General features: G+C 35.4%; 1 protein-coding gene across 1 annotated transcript in view; it reads right to left on the bottom strand.

Annotated features, from left to right (window-relative positions):
• SALL1 (spalt like transcription factor 1) overlaps positions 1 to 24,106 on the bottom strand; it is a 226,569-nt gene that overhangs the window by 68,288 nt on the left and 134,175 nt on the right. Inside the window, exons 10-11 of the mRNA XM_084533410.1 lie at positions 23,372 to 23,671; positions 16,436 to 16,575 (exon numbers count right to left, since the gene is read on the bottom strand). The gene's annotated coding sequence lies outside the window, so the exon portion shown is untranslated. The remainder of the gene's footprint in view (positions 1 to 16,435; positions 16,576 to 23,371; positions 23,672 to 24,106) is intronic.

Genomic DNA, 24,106 nt, shown 5'->3' with positions numbered 1-24,106 from the left:
TCTGCACATTTTATGTGAACATCAGGAGTGCCTATGCACTCCCTATACAGTCATTCTCACTCATAAATCCCAGAATGACACCTGGTGTGCATAACTCTTTTCTTTTTTAAATTGTCAAGATGCTACACTACAATTTCCCATGGTTTCTCATTTCTTTAGTTTGGAATATTATTTTGCCAGGGTTTGATACTCTGTGGTGGTTTTAAAACCATTAATTGTTTTTTGGTACTAAGTTACTACCCAAGGTTTTGTACCAAAATGTTCACAGTACTTTTTTTTTTTTTTCTTTTTCTTTTTTTCTTTTTTTTTTTTTTTTTTTTTAAGCTACATCCTTTTTCTGTTTTGATAATTACTTTCAACTACAGCATTTGGTAGTCACAAAATACACAAAAGTCTTGGGTCATATCCATGCTAAATCACATTCTGTGAGACAATCAAAGGCATAAGGCAAAGGCCAGCTTTTCTCTAATTTTCTAGAGGTAAATTCTTAAACCAAACGGGTGTCACTGTCAGAAGACAAGTTACCATAAAACAAACAAACAAACAAACAAACAAAAACACCTATAATCAACTGATAGCTTGTGGAGTAGATAATATCTGCAGAAGCTCGTAGTAATTCCATTCAACACAGTCACTGTCACAGCTGGCAACCTACGCTGTGGAACTTTGTGGTGGCACAGAAATCTCCTTTTGGACAGAGGGTGATCAACATTCTTCACAGCGTTCACTTCTAGGACCATGTAAAAACAGGGCCTGTGCTGTCTATGGAGCAATGGCCTGCAAGGCTCTTTATAGCCTGGGCTACACTCCAGGCTCTGTAGACATGCCCAAGCTAACTTTAAACTGGACAGTTTAGTGATTTTTGGCAGTTCAAAGTTTCTTGATGTTCAAAGTTCTGCAAGGGACCTCACTGTAAAAAGGTTACCTCTAATTTACCAGTGACATTACCACATTTACCAGTGACTAAATTACCTATGATGCCCCAAAGACAGCTGCACCCAGCTCCTTCTGCAGAAGATAACCTGTCTTCATGCCATGCCTTGTTTGGAGCCTGGCTCATAACGTGTACACAGCAGCATCTGCACCTACTATTTTTGCCCTGTCATATTTACAGCTGGATTATGGCTGTGAGGATTATTCAGGTGAGGTTTATTGAGGCTGGATGCTGAGGCTCCATCTGACTGAGAGGAAACCAGAGTCCATGGGCTTCAGAAACAGAAATATAAAAATCAACCCCAACCAATTGCATACTTCTTCGCCCTGTACAATATGCATGGCTGTTTGTGGTGCCAAGTTCAATAACTTAAATGTTGTGTCATCACTAAAAATAATATAACTGAGCATGGTTAGTAATTGCAGCCTGACCTTCAGCCTCGGATTTGCTTAATATTGTGGCTTTATGTTTTCCCCCAATTTGTTCAGAACTCTTTGTACCATGGATTATTAATCTATAACTAAACATTGTCCTTGGTGTTCATCTAGATGACGATATTTGGAACCAAAGCAAATCTATTATCTTTTCTTTGAATTTTGTAAGCCTGTTTATTCGAAGCTTTTATTCAGCTTCTTCCAACAATTTCCATGCAAACTGTACAAGAAAAAATGTAATTGTTTATTTAGGATCATTATTTTAAATCACATCTCATCTATGATGCATTTCATCTGTAGACAGGTCATTCTTAAGGTTAACTAAATTAAATGCTCATCCCAGCACTGTATGCTAATTCCTGACAAGCACTATAATAACTTTCAGTGTGAATAAAGGAGAGAGTACAGCACAAGACATATAGCAAATGTAAGAAAGTAATGATAAATAGTAAATAACTATTTACATGAGTTAGGTTGTATGTAAAAAAACAAAACAAAACAAAACAAAACAAAACAAAACAAAAAAAAAACCCTCAGTGGGAAAAGAAAAAGTAAAACTTCCTGAAGCTATAGGAAAAATGGGGGGTTTGTGCTGAACATCACAGAAACCACAAAAAACTACAGAAGGTCTGCCTAGGTTACTACAATTCCTGAGTATCATCTCAAGTGCAGAGTGAAAAAAAACAAAGCATATATGGCAGAACAGAATGTTCTGAAGAACAGAATGTTACATAATGTGTATTTTTCTCAAAGGATTTCATCTTTAGTAAGTGGCTTCCTATTCAAGCAATGAGAGAACTTAAACTCCTCCCTTATTAGAATGAAAGTTTGCTTCTCAATGTGAATCCTTAGAGATAACTACAGACATTCTGAAACTTAACAGGAATTACTTCTGCTACTCGAAGAAGGGCAACTATTTCAAAATATCATTTATTATTTCTTATTATAATGATACCAAGAACAATTTTCAGGAACTATCCAGTCCTTATTTTGGCTCAAAACAATCTAAATGGCTTAACTGGGCATTTCTACTAGAATTTTTATATAAGGTTTTAAACCACAATCTATTGTAACTCATTAGAGTTGGCCTGGCATTTCTGCACAGAATTTTGAGTTAGCTGTTCTCCTATGTCTGTGGAAACACTGAACAAATAGAAGCAGGTAATTTTCTGCTGTTTGCAAATCCCAAAGAAATGAAAACAAGTCTCCCCAGACTATCAAGAGCACTACATGTTTCTGCTTTGCTGTTAACTCAACAAATACACTTTTCCCAAAGCACTCTTAAAAAAAAAATCCTTCCATCTTATATTTCCTCTGTAAGGAAATAAATAAATAAATAAATATATATATGTATATATATATATAAATAATAATAATAAAAAAGCATGCATAAAGCTAGTGAGAAGGGATGACTTTATTTTATTTTTTTATTTTTTTCCCCAAGTGATAAATTATACAGTAGCAATATCATAACATTGGATTACTGGGATATTTCTTCCAAAATGTATGTCTGTGCTTCCTACTGTCCCACAAAACAGGTGTTATAAAGAAGGCAGCTTTAAAAAAATTAATCAACTTAATCAGTATCTGTAAGCATGAAATGCAAATACAACTAAGGTTGGAACAAACCTTAACTTCCACCTTGTCTTTCCTTTTTTTCATATCCAACATAGACTGTGACTGAGGTGTCCAGATACCATTCCAGAAAGCCTTTATCACTTATGGTCGCAATTTGGAGTCCTGGAAATATGCACATCAGATCTTTTACACAAATATCTGAAATGAAGAGCTCCTTGAGAAAGATGTGTGGAAATCCCCTTGCTCCTATATTATTTAAGGCTACTGTACAGACATGAGGCCATGGCTGCTTCCTGCATGAGCAAGCACTGTACAGAAAGTGACTTTTAGCAAATACATTTCTGTGTATTTCAGAAAAAATCAGTGCTTTTATGTCCAGGTAGATGACATAGCTAATGACACAAGGAATATCTGACTACCTGAAATAACGGGGAAACATACTTCGCAGCACAATATTCAGAAATCTCAAGCAAGTGTTTGTCTTTGTCTAAATTGCTGGTTTTTGGACAACCAGGTATTCATTTCTCTTGGCTCTACTCTAAGATTACATTCACATATCGCTGACTGAATGTAACCAAGGTAATACTTGGATTCAGGAGTGACCCTTGCTAGGCTTTATCATGCCTATGTTCACATTGCAGGCTACTACATACTGACCCCTACACCAGGCACCCATGCAGAACATGTGTTACATAGACTCAGAGGGTGAAAATATCAAACTATCATAAACCCTGTAACTGTCAAATGCAAGAAATGATAGACTATGCCCTAAAGCTCTACTGTGGCAAATTCACTGGTAGTGTGACTTCAGGCCCAACCTCAAATATGAATGTGTAAATTACATCTTTGGCACTCTTAACAGACACCTGCAACACTGTGGGAGCTTGTGCTACTGTACAGATGATTAGGTTCACTCTCATTGCTTTTCAAAGATTGACTTACAGCAAGCGAAGATGCAGAGTACATTAAGCTTTCAAAGAGGAGGACTTGGGGGGAAGGCAACCTGAATGTTTAGCACATTTTATAGTTAGATCTGGAATAAAGGATGTGGATGTTATGAGAACAAAACAATGAGGTTACTGGCAGGAAAGAACTTGGAGTTGGAGCAAATGTGAAGGTAAAATAGAATCAAAATAGTGAACCATCTGCTTTCTAATGAAAACAGCTCTACTTGTCAGCAACATCTAGAAAAAATGATTTCTTAGTTGGAGTGTGTAACTGAGGGAAGTAGCTTTTTTGCTATATGAGGTAATACACTCAAATGATGTATGACTTAGATAATAGTGTGGGTTAATGATCTTCAGCTGGATCAGGGAGTAAAACAAAGTAATTTCATAATACAGAACATGATGGATTAAATCATGTTAATACTGGGTATATACATTAAAGAAAATGATCTTTCTGGCATACTAAATGGCAAAATAAAAAGCACTTTTAGTAAGTTATATGATTAATTAGTCTGCCCTTTTATTTATGTACCATGATAAAGTAAAATGTACTTCTTCTGGTTACCTCCCAAGCAATTATTCTAAAAGTTATACTGAATACACCAGCTTCATCATATTGCACCAGTCGATCAGGAAATGCAGAGTAGGTCCCCATCTTTGTTTTAAGGCAGGAGATTTTCCTCTCCCTTTCCTGTCCTCCCTACTAGATTTCTTTTTTCTCTGTATGTTTTTCAACTCATAGAAACATGACTTTGAGAACAGTATTTTGATGCACTGAAAAAACTTAAACAGATTGTTTTGCCTTGAGCAGCATTAACTGGGGAGAATGCAAAAAAAAAAAAAAAAAAAAATCAACAACAACAAAAAAAAACACAAAACAAAACACAAAAAAGTGAATATTTATGACTCAGATATAATTCAAGCAAATATTTAAATATAGGAATGCAAATGCTCCAGACTCCATCCCAACTCTTATCTTTTTCATTTCCTGCTTGCATGATTTAGCTGGTTATCCTGCAAGTTTCTACCAGATTTCCAAAGGTTTGATCATATCCAGAATTTTTTAGAAAGAAGCTGGAGATGGATTTTCAAAAGAGATTTCAAATCAAAGGAAAAAACATTCAGAAGTAAAGGTGCCTACAAAGGGAGAAATACTACTATAGAGAACTGTGTCTACCCCAGTTTCATTTTACATCATCTTATGAGCCTGCAGAAATAGATACAATGCAGAAATTAGAAATTAAGGCAAAGTCCATTTCATTGATATTTTTACTTTTTTTTTTTTTTTTTTTTTTTTTTTTTTATAAGATTTAATAAGTGGAAGATGTTTCTCCAGTCCACTAGGGAGTTGTATAGCTCTTCTTCAAGCTAGATTGTCTTAAAGAAATGAGACGTACTGGACAACATGGAAAATCTGAAAGACCACAGACCTGTACACAGTTTTGTAACGCAAACTTCAGAATTCAGGTGGAAGGCGTCTGGCAGAGAAAGAAACTTGCACAAGGGGCCCAGCACTTGCATGGACTTACCCTGTTTCACTGACATCTGTGGAAAAGTGAGTCCTGATTTTAAAACACTAGGGTGAAGGAAATTGCTTTTAAAAAAGAACCAGCTAAGAACAACTACCTTCTATTTTATTTTATTTTATTATTTATTTTTTTTAAGCTAGTGCCAGACATCTGTCTCCTACAGTGCTTTGCATTTCCACACAAAATCATCCTGATCTAATCCTGGTTCCTCTCACACAAAGTCCACCCACTGATACAGAGTCAGTATTCACTGATTAATCTTTTGTTTGCAACATCACTATGCTTTCTTCCTCCTCTGGGGTTTTGCCTTCTCCATTGTAATGTGAAATCTGTCTTTGCTGGACATTAATTAAATCATGGCAAATATAAATTCGTGTATTTTCAGTATGTTTCATCTGTGCATTTTACACTTATGCCCTGGCAAAGAAAATGCTCTGTCATCAAGCTCTACAGATGCATATTTTGTGTCATCTCATTTTAGTTTATGTGAATATACTCAGGATGTTCATTCCTCCTGCAGTGCTGTCCTGTGTTCAATTCTCATATACATTAAAGGGAGCTTACTCTGCTGTTTGCAGGCCTGTCAAAATTCAAGCTCATGTGGAAAAAGGCCCACAAGTTTTCCTCACCAAAGGCATATTTGTTAACCCCTTTCTATGATCAATGCTCCCCAAAATTATTTTGTACACCTTTACTAAATGTTCCTCCTTATTCTAAAGAAGATTTATTATAGATATTATAGAAATATATAGATATTATAGATATTTATATAGATATATAGATATTATATATAATTATATATAATTATATATTATATATAACATATGTACTATATATAATATATATAATGTATAATTATAGATAATTATATAATATAGAGATATTATAGATATTTATTTTATTTTACCAGTTTCTTCCTATAGCTGTTAATAGTGTTTATATATTTTTAAGCAACTTTTAAGCCTTAAAGTATTGAATGGATTCTGCCTAGAAATACCAAATAGATCCTGAAGTTAGTTAATACAAAGAACCTGACCACCTATTTTCAGCTAGTAAATAAACTGTAAAACAGTTAAGGCCTGTGAATTATTAGTTGCTGATGAGACTGTTGTCAGAATATAGGAGACAGGTGAAATGTATCACAGAATATAGCATATAAGCCAGCTTCTCCAAAGTGTTGGTCTAAAGTAACATTCAATTATTGTTACACTTTAAACTTTGTAGGATATAACACCATGTAGAAGTGTGACTTTAAAATTAGCATTTGCAAGCGCCTATGATGTAGGCGAGGGTTTTTAGCAAACAGCAGGTTTTAAACATAAAAGTACATTAATTTATTTGCTGTAACAAAATTAGGTGGATTAGTTATTGTTCAATCTGATTTGTTAAACAAAAGCTTTTATGTTTCAAAAAAGAAAAAAAATCTGAAAGGAGCAGTGTTGGTGCTCTGGTACTCCATTACTGTTGGCAAGACTCAACTAGAAATGCAAGATATGTATAAAGAGTAATTTTGTCTCATTAAACGACAGCACTAGTAGTTCCTCTTCATCTCCTTAATTCATTTCTTATAGTTTTTCTTGTCACATCCACTTGTTTTATGGCTTACTAACTTGCAAGTTATGGTCGTAATTTATGGTCAAAATTGAGTGGTAGCAAATCACAGAATATTTTCATTGATTACCCTAAATTGTCTAATCTCCTGTATGTTTTTAGTACTTGATTGGGTGGTATTTACTGATTGCCTTCATCTAATTTAAAAATCAATCAATAGCAACAATGAGAGGTGGTGGATAAATCGAGTCTAATGCAGCATAACTGCAGCAAATATCCATCAAGGGCTCATTCTCAATCAAATTTGTGGTAAGTTTTAATACATAAACCAAAATGTCTAAAAGCCTTACTTCTAGAGCACATCATTTTAAAATTGTGTTCTGCATTGTGACAACTTATTGCTCTTATGCTGTCTATTTAGGGTGTTTTTCCACTGCTAAAATGAACATATTTCACTACAATAAAACTGTAGCAAACAAGAAAAAAATGTCATCAGCTTTGGTTTAAAGGCACTTTGTTCCATCTTCCCCAATATTATCTGTGTATAATAATGGGAATTAACATAACATCAGCTTTTCTTATAAACTGTATGCATTTTCTCTGAGATAAACATTCTAATAAGTGTCTTGATGGGAAATGTGTTTTCTACATTGAGAAATCAATTCATTAAAGTTGTTCTTTTTTTTTTATCTTCCTTTTTTTTTTTTTTTTTTTTTTTTTTTTTTTTAAAGCATCTTTTATTTCCTGAAGTTTTGGGTAGCAAATATGAAAAAAAACTGTCTGGAAGGCAGAATTTGAATTTATGGACACTATCAGGGCAAAACCACATCATGCAGCAAAGAAGGACAGAGAGCACATGCAAAGCTTCTTTTCAAGTGATGGTAGTAAAAACTTAAAACCCTTCTTTCTAATCTCTCATGAGAAAACATACACAAAATACCATTTTATTTCTGAACTAAGCATGGATCTCCAGTTTATATTAATGTAAGTTTTATATAGGCACATGGAGGTAAACAGTTAAATAAACTGAGGTCAGAATTATATCTGCATTTATATCAGGCTGAGGAGCCTGTTCAATAGCCTGGAAAAACAAGTTAAAATTGGTCTCTATTCTTGAAAGAATTTTGACCCATACTCAAAAACAGGTATTTGGTATAGACATCATATAGTAAACATTGAATGCACATATCTAAGAATGTTTAGCTTTTATTTCCTGACAAAATAGGAGATATGCTATATACTTCTTGGACAATAGGAATTTCTGTCTTGTGTCTTGAGATGTTAATACATGACCAGTGAATAAGAAGAATTTGGAGATTTTGTACCTTTCAACAATTCTGAAGTTATTTGATTTTAGAATCAAGTGCACATATTGGCAGATAGACATTTTCTTTTACTGCATTTAAGTTCAAAAAAGTAAGATACTGAGTACAGCCCAGGAACACGATCTGGAGCATTACATAAGAAGTTAGAACTGAATTTCACTCAAAACATCATTAAGCAGAACTTTGAAAGACAAAGCACATATTGTTTCCTAAAGGTTGAAAAGAAAAAAGAAAAGAAAAGAAAAAGAAAAAAAAAAAAAAGGACAAAGGTTCTGAATTAATCAGAACACAAAACCTGAAGTTACACACATCAAGACCTGGGAATTCTTTGCTTTAACTTTGCAGCTGGACATTCTCTGAGACCAGTATCAACACCTGTGACTTCTTAAATTTTGCATAATCCAGATGAAAAGACAGAGAAAACATTAATTCTTATTCAATCCCAGTCATGTTTTATTTCAAGTGTAAATGAGACTGTCTTTTATTTGTGTGAGGGTTTGTTATAATGCTATTTATATGTTCTTCTACAGTTTTGATTTTATCTGGGATTAAAATGAGAATGGTACAATGCTAAGGTATTAAAGCAGGGGCTTTCCTATCAAGTCTGCTACACTTTCTAACCAAAAGAGGGAAGTGTGAGGCATCTTATGAAGTAGTTTTCTGGCAAGATTCAAGAGGTTTAGATAGTTCTGAAATCACTCAGATGAAAATTCCACATTTTGGTACTTATGTGAAGAAAGTAGAAGTTACATGGCTACAATCTACAATTAGTACAAACAAATATATGTGGATCAGGCAAACTCTGTAAAATAGTTCTGCTCCAATCAATTTTAAGGTACCCTTTGTGGCTAAACACCCTCTAAAAGTCTCTGGACCAAGTAACAGATCACAGCACACATTGCAAATATAAAAGACAATCACCAAAGAGAACCCTACCAGCAGTCCGCTGTTTATTAAAATTCTGACATTCTGAGATATCTTCTTGCCAAGGGCCCTCTTACAATGACATCTGTACACTTGTCATTACATTGCAGTTCACATTACTTACATAAACATGCCACAGGGAAACCATGACTGATATAATTTTTATAAGATTGAAAGGTAGCCATTGTGATCATTAAAACAAACCTGAGAGAGCCTTCCTGATGATGGAATAGATTCAGTTACTTCTTCCTTCTCTGTGGGTCATTAGTTAAAAAGGAGAAGGTGGGGGAGGAGGGAGAGAAGCCCATATACTGCAGGTGTTTTATCCTTTGTAAGGAGACTGCACTGAGACAAATGATTCTAGCTGGCATTTTGTACACACCGGAGATTGCTTATCGATCCAGATCAGAATATTCAGGCTGGCCCCGGGGAAAAGGCAGAGTATTTTCTGAGGGAGTTAATAACCTGGCAGCTGAGCTGTCTTGTCCAATTCACTGAACCTAGGGCTCTAATCAGGCCAGAGTTTCTTATTTTGAGAAATCTTGCCATATGTGTCTGCTAGCTGCCTTCCACTCTATTGGACCAGTGACAGTGATTGAAATGACAGCCTATAGATAGAGCCTAATCAAATTGTTTATTATCAGCCTAAATCAATATGTATAGATTGTTGAAACATCACTGTCATGCCATGGAAAAGTCGTACTAATACTACATGCTGCAGGTGTAATTCTAAAATGTATTTTTCCATCCTAAATTACGTCTGAATTTAACAGAGTAAAAGAAATTGTAGTGGTGTATGAGACAGTGAAAAATATACATGTTTACACATTCCAATAAAATAACGTTACAGATTAATGCTAAAATGTCATGTTGTGCACTGCTTAAATATGTTATCATGCTCCCTGTACAGGAGAGAGGCAACAGAGCAGTGGAAAAAGAAAAAGGGACTGAAAAGAGAAGTATTTTGCCTTTTTGTATAGAGAGGGGGAAGTCTCACACAGGTTTGTGTAAACACATTCTGCAGAGCAAAACAAATTCCAACACACCTGAAATCAAGTTTTGAGACTGTAGGCTACAGATATGAAACATGCAGTAATGTGAATTCCTATGGTACTACACAAATATTCCTCCCAAAAGCCTTTCAAAGAGCTTTGTGTATCAGGTCTACTGCTTTAAAAGGAAAAACATCAGGGCAAACAAGTTGCGCTCTGAATTTAGGAAACAGAAACTAATTGCAAGCACCCAAGATTTAACGCAAGAGTTGGTTTCATGAAGAAAGCTATGTCTTCTAAAGACTCATGGGTATTCTTTTTGCACAGAAAACATATAAATGCATTACATGGAGAAAACCAAAAATATAATAATATGTAGTGAATTTGATTCTATAGGCTTAATTAACATCCCAAGCAGAACTGTTCAAACACTAAAAAATAAGATGGAGTAAGGATATTCCTGAAAGCATACCACCGGGAAGAGGTATCTCAGCTTTAGGAGAGACTCACTAATCTTTGTGGCCCCTGAAGCCCACCTGAACAGTACCCACGTGAGATTCTTCTCTAGTGTAATTGACCTGAAATGGGTAATCCCTGGAGGCCTTGTAGCCCAGCAAGTCAGTTGTGTATTTTATAACTTTTGAAGTAGGTCTACTGGCAGAATTTTGCACTACCTAATCTGTCCTGTGGAATAATTTATTGCCTTGCTCCTCAACAAAAGAATTTTCAAAACTATTTTAAAATACTCTGGCAAGGTAAAGGTGCCTTAACCTTAGAGTAAATTATACTTTTTGCCCTGAAGAATAGTGTAAAGTAACCTTCAGGTTAATTAATCTTTGCAATGTAACACACTTCTGTTTGAATATCATTTACATTGTGTGATTATTGGGCTGAGTCAAATGTATAACAACTTTTAGCATTACGGCATACATGTTAATAAAAATAATATTGCCCTGTAGGTTGTACTGATTTAAAGTGGTGTGTTTTTCTTTGGATAAAATGTACTTTTCTTACTGTGTGCATTCAAAGCTCTCCAAACAGCAATTATCTTTGGCTGACTGATTCTAGGAATTTTCCCGTTACTTTCAAAATAAGAATTTATTCATTGCCACTTTAAGAAATAAAGGTACTTATTCAGCACAAAACTTCAGCATATAATTCTTTCTAAGCATATGTCTAAGTCCCTCCTGAGTCAGGGAAGAGGTTAAGCAGGTGCTTAGCTTCACACATAGCCTTAAGCCCTGAATGATTTCAGTTGGACTTGCCCTTGTTTTAAGTTTTGAACATACTTGGGGCATAGTCATGGCTGAGCATACAATACGAATACAGGTGGCTGAATTTGGCCCACAGCTGGCACAAAAACAAAATTACACATTACTTTTAAAGAGTTTTGACCAAAATCCAGCAAACCACTTAAGTCTAAACACACTGCTGATTTAACTATCTCAGTTTATAGTTACACTGGTGCAATTTCCTAGCATGGATATACTCTGCTAGTATTTACATTGGCATAATTGGGCAAGACACTTTTAAGAAATGAATGCCACTGAAAGTCCTGGAAAGATAAGGTAAACCTGCAAGAGATAATACCAAATTTGAATAAACTCTAAAAGCAATTGCTGGAGGGACACAAGAAATGGAAAATATCTACTAAATTAAAATAGCCTGTGAGCTTTGTTGAAACACACAATAAAGCGATTGCAAAGTCACATTCTCTCCACCAGCTGTGTGCCCTGTCCCCTAAACATGGTAAACCTGCCTGGTGATGTATTTCATTTACACAGAAAGAAGAACGACATCACTATGGCCTCCCACCTCTTTGACATGGAAGTAAGAAATCCTGCATTGAATGAAACTAGAAGAATTTCATGATTTTCAGCACAATGATTCAACCAATGTAGTTCAACACTATTGCTGAAAACTATATTTTGCTCAGTGAACAACAACCTTTTCATAATGCTGGAACAACATCTTTCCCTTTTTTCCCCTCTTCTGTAACACCAACGGAGAGGCAGAGTCCTACCAAACAAAAATTTCCCAATAAGTGAGTCACTAATCATGTATTGTTTTCTGGTTCTATAACTTGAAGCTGCAGAGTCTGCCATTGAGAAGCACTAAGCCTTTATGGCTCCATCTGAAATATCATCTGCAAAATCAGAATTTTGATGTATCTCTCCCTCTCCTATTTTTTATTATTATTAATTTTTTTAATTGGAAATTTCCTGTGGAAAAGATGCTGACTGGTATACTTTTCAAGTTAAAGACTATTTTGGGCTTAATTTTCCCATGCAGTTCTGTGTAGGAGAGACAGCCATGTATCTAACACCATGGAAACAAATTCACTACTGATCATGAAATACACAGAAAATCACTTGACCACAAAACTTCTGATCTACTCCAAACACACTTGACAAGCTCATTTGACTTCAAATATTTGCACTGTGATATTTTTATTACTCTCTTACTATTAAAATGACTTTACATTTCACACCTTGAAGTCATCTGTTACCCACTTGCAATATTTGTAACTCTTTTTTGTCAATTCTTTAAAACCTTCTACAGACCCTTCCTGACATTTCTCAGCATAGTTTTGCTAACATGTTGCTATTCATATCTGAATTGGTTTCAAAAATAGTAACTCCTTCCAAAGAACATGGACGAAATGTCTAGATTATACCTTGTATACTGTAAGACCCACTGAACTGCATATTCTCTAATTGTTGGGTTGAAATGTGTTGAAATGTGGAAATCTGTTTTAGGTTCTGAGTGGCATGCAGTGAAATCTCTGAGTCTTCTGAGAGAAATCTCAGAGATTTTATATTTTTTTCTATTACTTCTCAAAGGCTCTTGAAGTTCAGAGTTTCACACAACAGTAGTCGACAGTGTCACTGTTAACCAACATTCCAGTACATATGTCTCTGTTATCAGTACTGTGTACTAATGGAAAATACATGTTTTAGCCTAGTTCTACCTCAGGAAAGGACTGTGTCTAGGATCCTCCTAGAAATCTTGTAAAATTCTTATTTATACCATACTTAATGCTTCAATTATTGCATTTCCCTAGATCTATTAATTTTCTTTTTGTTTATTTTTACTATAAGATGGTTTGCTTTGTTTATGCGAGAAAATGGGATGTAAAAACTAAGTACTACTGTTACAAGGTCTACAGGTTTACTTGTTGCTTTTTCCCATTTTGTATAAACAGCAAACATTAAGAGAAGACGCACAGTGCACCAAATTCTCATTCCACTCAAAGAACATAATGATTCTAAATCAAATTCTTCAAGACACCCAAGATGCAGTATTAGAGTCACCAGTACAATCCTTGCCCTGTCCCCTTCTTAATAAGCATTACAACTGTCAGACTGTTTCTGTCTTTCATTAAATGCATCATTATCTACCAGCACATGGACATACTAAACGAATGAACATTAATCTACAAATACTTATGTTCTAATTCTACTTAAACATACAAAATATAAATACTTTTATTTTGTGATTTCAGTGAACTCTACTACACTCCAAGTAATTGCTGTAAGTTTCTGTAAAAAATAATAATAATAACCAAACAAAAAAACAACCACTGCCAAAATTAAGAATAGATAAAGTTTAGCATGTTTTTCTGTTAGCCTCTGGCAATCCACTTTCAGTTTTCTTGGATACCATAAAGAATTTAACAACTTTCCTTTTTTGTCATATGAACCATCCAGCCAGGAACTCTATGATTAAGTAGGTTTCTCCACTACCAACAAACAAAGCCCTATGTTGAACTATTTCTGTTTTTTCAGTTGCATTGTGATGTTGCTAAATAAATCCAGTAATCTCACAACAAAGTCATAATTGTGCTCTGGATCACAAAATTTGCAACCTAAATGTCAGAACTAAAAAATTACTATTTGAATGAAAAGGGAAAATACAGTATAAAACAGACCCATGCCCTACAAAACCTCTATCCATAATCGTGTTTCACTTCAGATGCACAAATAATTGATGTACTGTACAAATCAGGCCTGCAAATTGGTTTGCTTCCCAAACTGTGCTTCAAACCTCATTACATTTAATAGCTCCATACCAAAATGCCAAGACCATCAAAATAAATAAATAAATAAATAAATAAATAAATCTGGCTAGGTTTATGCACTTAAAAATAAATAAATAAAATAGCATTGAAACAGACCAATGTGGAAAAGTGTAGTATTAGGAAGTTCTAAATTCACACTACTCTTCAGCAGTATAAAGGGGGATTAATCAAGAACTGTGATGGTGAACTTCTAGAAGACCGAGTTTAAGAAGTGAAATCAATTCCAACAGTGCAGTGTCACACTGCTTGGCTTAATTACTGAACCCTTTTCTGTCAGCTGGAAAAGCAGTTACTGTGCTGTTTGGAGATAGTGGTAGCTAGCATTCTTTTGCATGCCCTGCACTCCCATCCTTTGTGTGGAGTTACATATAGCAGAGATGATAGGTGATCCTCCTGGACAGTCCAGCTACACTTCTGAACAGCTAAGCCTATTTTGCTTAAGCACAAGATAAAATGGTAGTGACCATGGTATTCCAACATGTTAGACATGTAGAACTGAAAATAAGTCCTAAATTACAATCAATATTTTTACTTTATGCCAGGAGGAGGTGGGTAAAACTTAATAAAATAAAATTAAATTAAATAGACTTCTGGAACACTTTGTGGATCTTACCTTGATAAACATTAAAGAGAATTCTGCAGATTTTGTCTGCAGAGAGAAAATAATCTAAGTTGTCTGGAAAATCTCTTGAAGCTTGTGATCAAACACAGCCCTAGACTCTCCCACTTTAAGTGCTTGTGGATCTTGCTCAGAACATGCAGCCCAATGAAACAAAACCATAGCTATTTTACTGTGATAAAGACTGCAATAGGATGGTGTTTGTACAACATGCAAGTTGATGTTCTTTAGATGGCTTGGAAATACTAAATTCAAGGCTTGTTAGGTGTAAATTTACAGACAGAACATGCAAAGAATTTTAAGGTTTCTTTAGTCAATTATTTTAAGTAGAACACTGAGTACATCAATGCTACAACAATACAAATTAATCAAACAAGAAAAAGTAAAGTAATTAAAGCTGAGTAGTGAGACGGATGAATTCAGAGGTAGATAAAACTTCTGCAATGCATATTCAAGAGCCTGAGTAATTAGGTGTAGCTGTAGGAAGATTGTTAACATGCCCATTTTAGTATATCTATGAAATCTACTTCACAGAGGAACCAAATACATTGCTTTTGTGTCTCACTTCAGAAAACTACACAAAATTAGGGAGGAAAGACTTTGCTGCGATTTAGAGGATGGAACAAGATGTAGTTCTGTTGAGTCTTGACTTCCTATTCAGTCCTGGACAAATGAATTAATTTTCCATTTGTAAAATAGTTAACTTCTGTATTTATGTGTTATAGAAGAACGTGTATCAGGTATGTTGAGAATACTCTGATGGAGAGCATAGAAATAAGTAAATTATGGCTCCAAATACACAACAACAGAACTTACAGATACACAAATGCATCAGATGCAGCGGGTCACTGTGATAACACAGAAGAGAGAGAGAATATGGTGAAGATTTTATACAGGTGTATTTTGTAAATCCTTTCAGATTGTAACTTTTTCTTATTGTCAAGTGAGGGTATGCTTAAGGTGATGAGGTAAATCTATAGAGATTAATATATATGGTAGTTGAACCACATTGAGTCATTCCTGGTTGGAATGCTTTGCAATAGACATGGGCAATGATAATTTCAACAATGTGAGATTAATTGTAACATTGAGCACATAAGAAAATCTATGTAATAATCTTATCCTGTAAATCGAAATAATGTAAAAACAAGTAAAAGCCACCTTGTTTGCCTTGTCAATAATGTAGCAAGTTATTAATCTAACATAACAACAGAATGAAGAAGAGCACAGAATACCAGCTTGAATCAAAACACTGATGAGGCAACCTATTTATAATAAAAAGTGATCTAATTCTTTATGTTTTTGAAAATATTTGGTGTTTCTTCTCCCTCAGGCTTTGTTTCCCTGCAAATTTGAGTTCAGGTAGAGATGTAACCATTTCTGCTCTCACCCCCACCAGATGCTTAAAACTTGCAGTTTTAAAAATATTTTGCCCACTATAGCACAGCAATCAAAGCAGCTTACTCTGAAAACATTCATTCTCTCACTGTTTCATAATGTAAAGTCACATAATTTCCTTACCTGAATGTACATGAATTTGACTGGATCTTTCTTGGAGTCTCTAAGGTGTCACTATATGGACGGAAGATCAGTTTTATGTTTATCCTCTTGGATATCAGTTTTATGTTTATCGTCTTGGTTCTCTGAAACTGCAAGTGAGCCTGTGAAATGGGGAGCATGCCACATAATTAGAAAATTACCCACTGACAACTTGCTATCACCCTATTCCTTTTCTAAAAGGAACAATACATGTGCCAAACTGACAGAACTTCAGACAGCTAATAAAAGAAGCCCTTGAGTTTTCAGCAAAGACTTCAGCTTAAATTACAAACATGAGTTTATAATACGGTCTCTAAAGCTATGCCCTTAAAGGAGTGCATAACCTTTGAATATTTTGTAAACAGTGCTAACAGTGAAAATCATAGTGGAGCAGTTTTTTCTTAGGCTGAAGCTTTTTCTCTTAGGCTGAACACCAGGCAGGTTCCAATCCCCTAAACCACAGCTTCAATCTTCATAGAAAAACATATTTCTGCAACAAGCATATTATTAAGAGGAGAATGTAGCCTCCAGGCTCTCATGGTAAAATTACTGTGTAGTTTAGATTATCACAGGAAAGATCTTATACAAAGTGAAAAATCAACAACAGAAAGCTCTTTAGGGGCTCCCGGTTGAAGTTATCTTTTTCTGCTTGAAATCCTCTGGTCAGTAATGTTAAGTATTGCTTTTGTATTCTGTATGTAACACTGATTTAGAGGTGCTAATTCAACATACCGTGAGAAAGTCACTATGATGTCTTTGTCTTTCAGACAGCTAAGTCACTGAGGCCCAGGTACTCCTGAGCAATGCAGTGCAGCACACCAACAGCCAAAGGAGACAGAACATCCTTTCCCACTCCCTGGCCATAGCCCTGTCATAGCTGGAAAGGCAGTGCTGGGAGTGCTGCCACATTTTCTGAAAACAGTGTTGGGAACAAAAGATATTGTTCCCATCTCAAACACAATTCAAGAATGAAACTAACACTTCTGTCAATAAAATTTTGGCCAGAGGTCAGCAGGACAAGTCTCCAGGCAAGAAGGAAAAATGCTATTCCTAGATGTAGAAAACACATGATGGAGTTGTGCCTCAGCTAATGCTATATGCAGAGTGACAGACAATCCTGTAGTACATTTACATGTTTTTTCTAGTTACATCTCTAAGGAAGCACTCATTGTATCTGCAAACAAATGATTGCATACATTGTATTAGAGATATCAAGAAAATTATTTAGTGCATTTCTACCATGATCATAATAGCAACAGACTAAAAAAAAAAAAAAAAATTACTCCATAATAATTATCTGCTGTTGGATTCATCTTACCGTCCTCTGCTTATTTACCACTGTGTAAATGTTCAAGTCAGTTAAAAACATAGCTATCTGCTTTCTACTCTAATTGTTAAGATATCTCGAAGTAATAAAATCATATCGTTTTTCCAACAATGCTCAGCCCTATCGCAGTTAAAGCATTTTATAATACAGTGCTTTCCCTTAACACACCAGGCTATAGCAGCCCAGCTGTAGAGGCTGAATTTGGACGGAGAAATCTTGCTTTCCAAGCCTTATCATCTTCGTGGTTGCTGCCAAGCTGCATAGCTTGGCAGGTCACTTCCTACATCTGCAACGAACGTGAGAACTGCCCTGTCCTCTGTCCCTGACACCCTAGTGTCCATACTCTGCACTTCCAGTCTGGAAGAGACTAGGTGACACTGCATAAGGTGTTTTCTTGATGCTTGGGTAGCAACAGGGGAATTTTGTTATGCCCTTGCATTTCTTTGCTGAGTTATTTGATGTTGCTACATACAGTATCTGGTATTATTTTCAGCAGCCCTGAAAGCAGCCCTTGCTATTTACTGGAAGTCAAAATTTGCAGAACTCAAGACTTTGTGAACCTTTATCTTTTTGGATGTTTACTAAATAAACAGGTAGGGCTACTATTGAGTGCATGTCCCATGTCACAAAGAGAAGTTTAATTTCATTCTTTTCTTAGAAACGCTTAACTACCATGGGGAAGAATAACATCAGAAGTCACGGTGAACTGTATGATCCTGAAAGAGAGGTTAGAAAAAAAGGCTCATGGGGATGGGAAAGAAATTCTCCCATCTATCATTAACATTTTCAAGGAAAACAAAACAACTCATATTTAACCAAACTTGGATATGGATTTACTTTGCAGCATTCCATACAACTATACACATATCCACACCGTGTTTATTAAAAATAAACAAGTGAAAAGTTAAAAAAAAATGCAACTGACAAAGGAAAGGTTATTTATGTTCAAACTGTACTGGAGAAATTAGTCAAGGGCAATTCATGCATGTGAAAATATGATTTGTAACACTGCCAAGGTCGATAAGACCTTAGGGAGTAAATGCTAACCATACAAATCAAAGATGCCTAGAGGCAGTTTTGAAGGTGAATGGCAAGCCTTTAATAGTTTTAAAAAAGAAAAAGTTAATAAGCCAAATGAATAAGCAATGACACAATAAGAAGAAATATCTTGTTTATGAAAGGAACAAACCATTACTAGATGTCTTTCTTGTCACTGACTGGATTGCCCAAGCTTAAAATCATATCCTTCTCTCCTGCATTTCTTTTCTAATCCACAATTCCTGGTATTATACCTACTTAAACCAGAGAAAGGAGTGGCACTTAATCAGGCTGTTTAAGGAGAGGTCAGATGGTTCACAAGGTTTTCACTCGACTGCCTGCGACTACCCTGCCATTTGACCCACAATAAGGTCCCATCCCACACACTTATGGTGGGAGTATATTCACAGAAGCAAGTATCTGATTCCTCCTCCAACGTGGAAAATGAATAAAGATGCAACCAGTCAAACTGAATCAGAACTGCTGAATTAGTTTGGTTGTAAAAATGCTTTAACAAAAAGACAGCTTTGGTGACCAAAAAACTTTTATAATTAGTTTTCACTTTTTCTCAAGATGCCTAAAGAGATAACATTTTTATCTGAAATGTATACTGAAAACTTTTTTTCATTTAACAATTCCCCACCCTAAATGAGCAAAAAGCACTTTTTCCAAAAAAAAATCTTGACAATTTTTCATTTTAACCCCAGAATCTGAACAGAGTACTTCTAACTAGCTGGCTCCCTGACACTCCTTTGGTTGCCACTGTTATAATACCTAAACATCTCATAAGTTCCAGTTTGTATTTTCAAAGCACTGGGTAAAGTTGGAAGTGTTTCCCACACAGCACAAATATCTGGGATACACATCTTGTCAAAGATATCTGAAATCAAAGTGATTTTTAAAACAATTTTTGAAGGAATGGAGTTTGAGTCATTAAACATAGCATGAGCTACTAACAGGGTGAGTTTGTTTCTGAGTCAGACCCTCTGAAACCTAAACAGATATTGTTTAGGATATAGCTGGCAATTAGAATTCACGATGCATTTATTCACTTTTATTAATTGTCAATATTAGGTTTTTGAATACTCTTGTATTTTACATCACAAACTCTTTACTTGCTCATGCTCAAATTAAAAATTCCCACACACCTCCTCCAATCTACTCCTCCTCTTTTCTTGGATGTGTATTTCAATGTCTTTGCCATCTTACTATTAGAAAAAAAAAATAATAATAAAAAAGAGATTGACCAGATATGCAGTCTTTACTGATTTAGGGATGAGATGCTTAATCTGGCATATTCAGAACCTCAGAATGAACAAACAGTAAAAGTGAGAATAATGAGAAAGTGAGCATGTGTACAGCAAATTAAAGTAAATACTTATGGACCAGCTGAGTGTAGGGAGAAGATGGTAACCCAAATTCAGGCAACCAATTTAAATCAGGAAAGGGTGCATGAAGAAAAGGAGGAAAGCAAAGAGGGGAGCCATCAGACAAACATGCAAAACTGCTGTGTTCTACTTCACACAGTTTTGACTCCAGACAGAAACTGAGTAGAAATGGAGCAGATGATTTTGGAGATAACTTAGAGGTAGGAGGGCAAGTCTCCTTGTAAATCTTGGTATCCAAGAGACGTAAAGAGTTTTTTGTCTTTTAATGTTTCTCTGTTTCTTCTGGCATTCATTTCCTCCATTCCTCTCTCTCAGGGCTATTCTGGACTCAGAAATTATAGAATTTGATTCAAATGTTCAAAAGAGTGAAAGAATTACACTTAAGCTACCAGCACAGTTTGATCTGCATGGGTGGCAGTTGTCAGAAGGTAAGTGCCACAGCTCCCAACTTTTTTCCCCCCAAATAGATGTGCACTGACTCCTGCCTAAATTCAGTGCATAAGACGGTGGACTGAACTTGTCAAAAAGGAGGTCTTTGCAGTCTTCTAGCTCTGGAGAGGGTAAGACTGCCAGGTAAACTGCATGGAAAATACAGATGGAAAATATAGTAAGAACCCATTACACATATTAGTCAGTGGTTATCCTGGCAAATACATCACTGAAGAGCACATGGAAAGTGCAGGACTCAGCTGCTCAAGATTTCTTGAGTCTCTTAAAACTGGACTTGTACACAGCTGATTCCTTACATAAAATTTCCCTCTCCCTCCCTGCAGAGGAGGAAGGGTAGCTAAAACAAGGATAGTCTTCCCTGAGATGAGTTGGTAAAGATCAAACAGTATTTGCTTGAGGTTTCCAGTGACATTTTGCCAGAGGACAAAGAGCTGTATGGGCCAAGATAAACCAGAAGCTCTACAAGTGGAGGACTGTGTTTGTTGGCTGAGTTTGCAAATCAGATGAAGCCAAAGCACAGAGCCAACAGCAGCTGTTTCTACCTTTTGTGTGTGTGTGTGTGCGTGTGTGTGTCTCAGCACAGTATGCAAGTAATTTTTAATTTGTTATGGAGTTGGACTGGAAAAGCCAAACATAGTATTGCAGAATTTAAATCCAAAAAATATAATATTTCAGGTTAGGAGACCTGTAGCTGGTAAACTGAAAGCACTATTTCTGTTTGCATTCCATTTTCTAGTTTGGTCACAGCATTCTTTTCTATCTTGATGTATTTAACTTAAATGCTCAGGTATTGCTCTGCATGCACTTTGGATTTTTGCAATGCATCCAAACCTGTTCACAACATTTTAAAACCCCTATTAGACTTTATTACCAGCAAAATCAGTTAACAGTGGTTTTTCATTTGTTTGTTTTTTAGACTGCAGTGAAAACTTCTGCCTCTGGAGGCATTTGGAATGCTTTTGGTTCCAGGGGGAGTTTGCTGACACATTTTGCCTAGTATTGCCAACATATTCTTATAAAATAAATCAGCTACTGTAAGACAAAATGCCACAGCTCCTCGCCTGCCTACTCCATTTTAAAAGGTAGAAATATTGAAGTTTTACAGAAGTTGGGTAATGTAGAAATAACAAATAACCTGTTAACAGGTACTATCATACTTACTTGAACCCCTGTGCAGCTGTTGGAGTTGACCGTTGTGGTTTCCCTCAAACCTTTTCCTCAACAAATATCTCATAGCCACAATTTTGGTAGGTTATCCCACAAGGTGTGCAAGGAACACATTGTCCTCCACATATAACTTAAAGATGTATATTTGACATCTTCTTCGGAGACATTTGTAAACTTGCAGGAATTCTTTAGCATGACAACACTACCCACCTTCCCAAAAGCTGGCAATATCTGCAAGATATTCCTGTGTGCCCCTATAGCTTAGTGTTAACTGAAGAGGTCATAAATCTAGATTTTTTGCCCAAAGAGATAGGAAGAAAGACAGGTATCTTCAAAAAATATGCTACAGTAACTAACTTGAAGTGTTTCAGAGTTATTCTAGAACAAATTCAGGACTAATACAAAAGAGAAAGAAAGAGGAAAACAAAAGAAAACAACAACAACAAAACAAACAAACAAAACATAACATAATAGCCTGTACCTTATTTTCTTATTTAAGACCAAAGTGCCACAAGGTAGTTTATATAAACAGGCAAGAGTAATAACACCTAAGGGGCATGACAATTAAAATAGTACATTATTTTAAGAAATAAAAGGCAGATAAATTAAGATGATGTTTCAATCAATCTATGGTACTTTACATTAGCTGAGTATCTGCCCTTAAATATTAAACAACAGTCCTGACACTTAACTTGTTTTTTCAATTCTAGACTTCAAAGACACTTTGCAGTTCAATGGTACAGAGTAAGAGTAACCCTACTGCATCCTGCTTCTGGCCAGGAACACAGCTGTCATTTGCACAAAACTAACTATGCAGTTGACTTAGTTTTTCAAAAGATGGAGTGAAGAACAACTACATAACTATATACAAAAAGGCAAGTTTAGCTAAGTAAAATGCAATTATCCTAGCTAGAATTTATTTTGGACACTATTAGTAACAAACACCCCTTGTCCTATGAAAAAGTGCCAGGAAATTTTAATTGACTACAAGTATCCAAGGCTGCCATTTAACACATCATCTGAAAGATGAATTCATTGGATCCATACTTAACTACCATGTAACCTATATTATGGCTTACAAGATGGAATGATTTTGTTTTACATGACAGTTACTAGGTCTACTTTTACTTGCAGTTATACCAGTGAAAATTTTGATCAAGTCCATTAAAGTGAATGATCCTATAAAATCAGGGTAAAATTAGACTCAGGTCCACCATGAAATTTAATAATAATTGGTGTTAAAAACTAGGCCAGTCTTCTGCTTGATAGCAAAAGTTGTAGCTTCCCATTGAGAGCAAGTGAAATCAAGCACCAAGTATCACATATTTCTAAAAGACACATTAAAACTGGGCCCTTCCACAGACACAAGTTCATATAATATGATGTGTTCTCAGCACATTGTGTATCACACAATACATATATTGCCTAGCACTTTGAGAGGATTCTATCATGAAAATATGGAAAGTAACTGAGAAATTCAGCAGGAATTTTTGATTATAACAACATTGAACTCTTAATCACTTGATAATTAAAGATTTTTCTTATTACCATCAAAAATTTTGAGACACATTCTCTTTTTTGCTTTGAGGTTAACTTGTCTTTTGTGTTGAAGGATTTCCACAGCTTTAGATCAGGCAGGACTTTTTCTGTTTCCTGATGGGGTTATCATGCTGCAGAGAACAGAGCTTTTCTCCCAGTATGGACTTCTGTCTTTTATTTATTTAAAGATCCAGATCTTCATGGTGGTGCAGATAAAGGCTTCATGAAGTGAGTCTGCTTCTGGGGTGCTTCTAATGTTGAGTGTTCAGTCTTTACTTCTCTGCAGTCAAATATCCTTGTAGGGTTTTCCTGAAATGGAGAATTACAGCTTACACCTCAAGGAAAAAACAGACAGATGATTATCATCTAATTTATTACAAAATGGCAAACATTGACCATTCTCTCCAAATCCAGGTTTCATGACCTCCAAATACCAGGAAATAAACACAGAATAAGTGGTATTCAGGTATTACACTTGATAGAAACTTTGTTTTTGTATCAGTCTTTACATAATGTATTTCTTTAATTTATTTATTGTAATACTCAAGGCAGAAGGCCAAAAGTGTAAGAGGACTATAAAAATGCTACTAAGTGAAGTTTAAATTCAGCATCTGGTAAATGTATGCTTTAAGAATATAACCTAATGAGTGAAGATTTAACAAAACAAAACACTTTATTTCCTCTTTAACTGCTGTTCTAAAAATAGTAATTTCAATATAAACTACGCAGTTTGGAAGTGTGTGA

Source organism: Aythya ferina (assembly GCF_964211825.1).
Source record: "Aythya ferina genome assembly, chromosome: 12".
Lineage (NCBI taxonomy): Eukaryota > Metazoa > Chordata > Aves > Anseriformes > Anatidae > Aythya > Aythya ferina.
The sequence above is the reverse complement of the archived record's forward strand: the minus strand, read 5'-3'. Positions and strand labels throughout refer to the sequence as shown.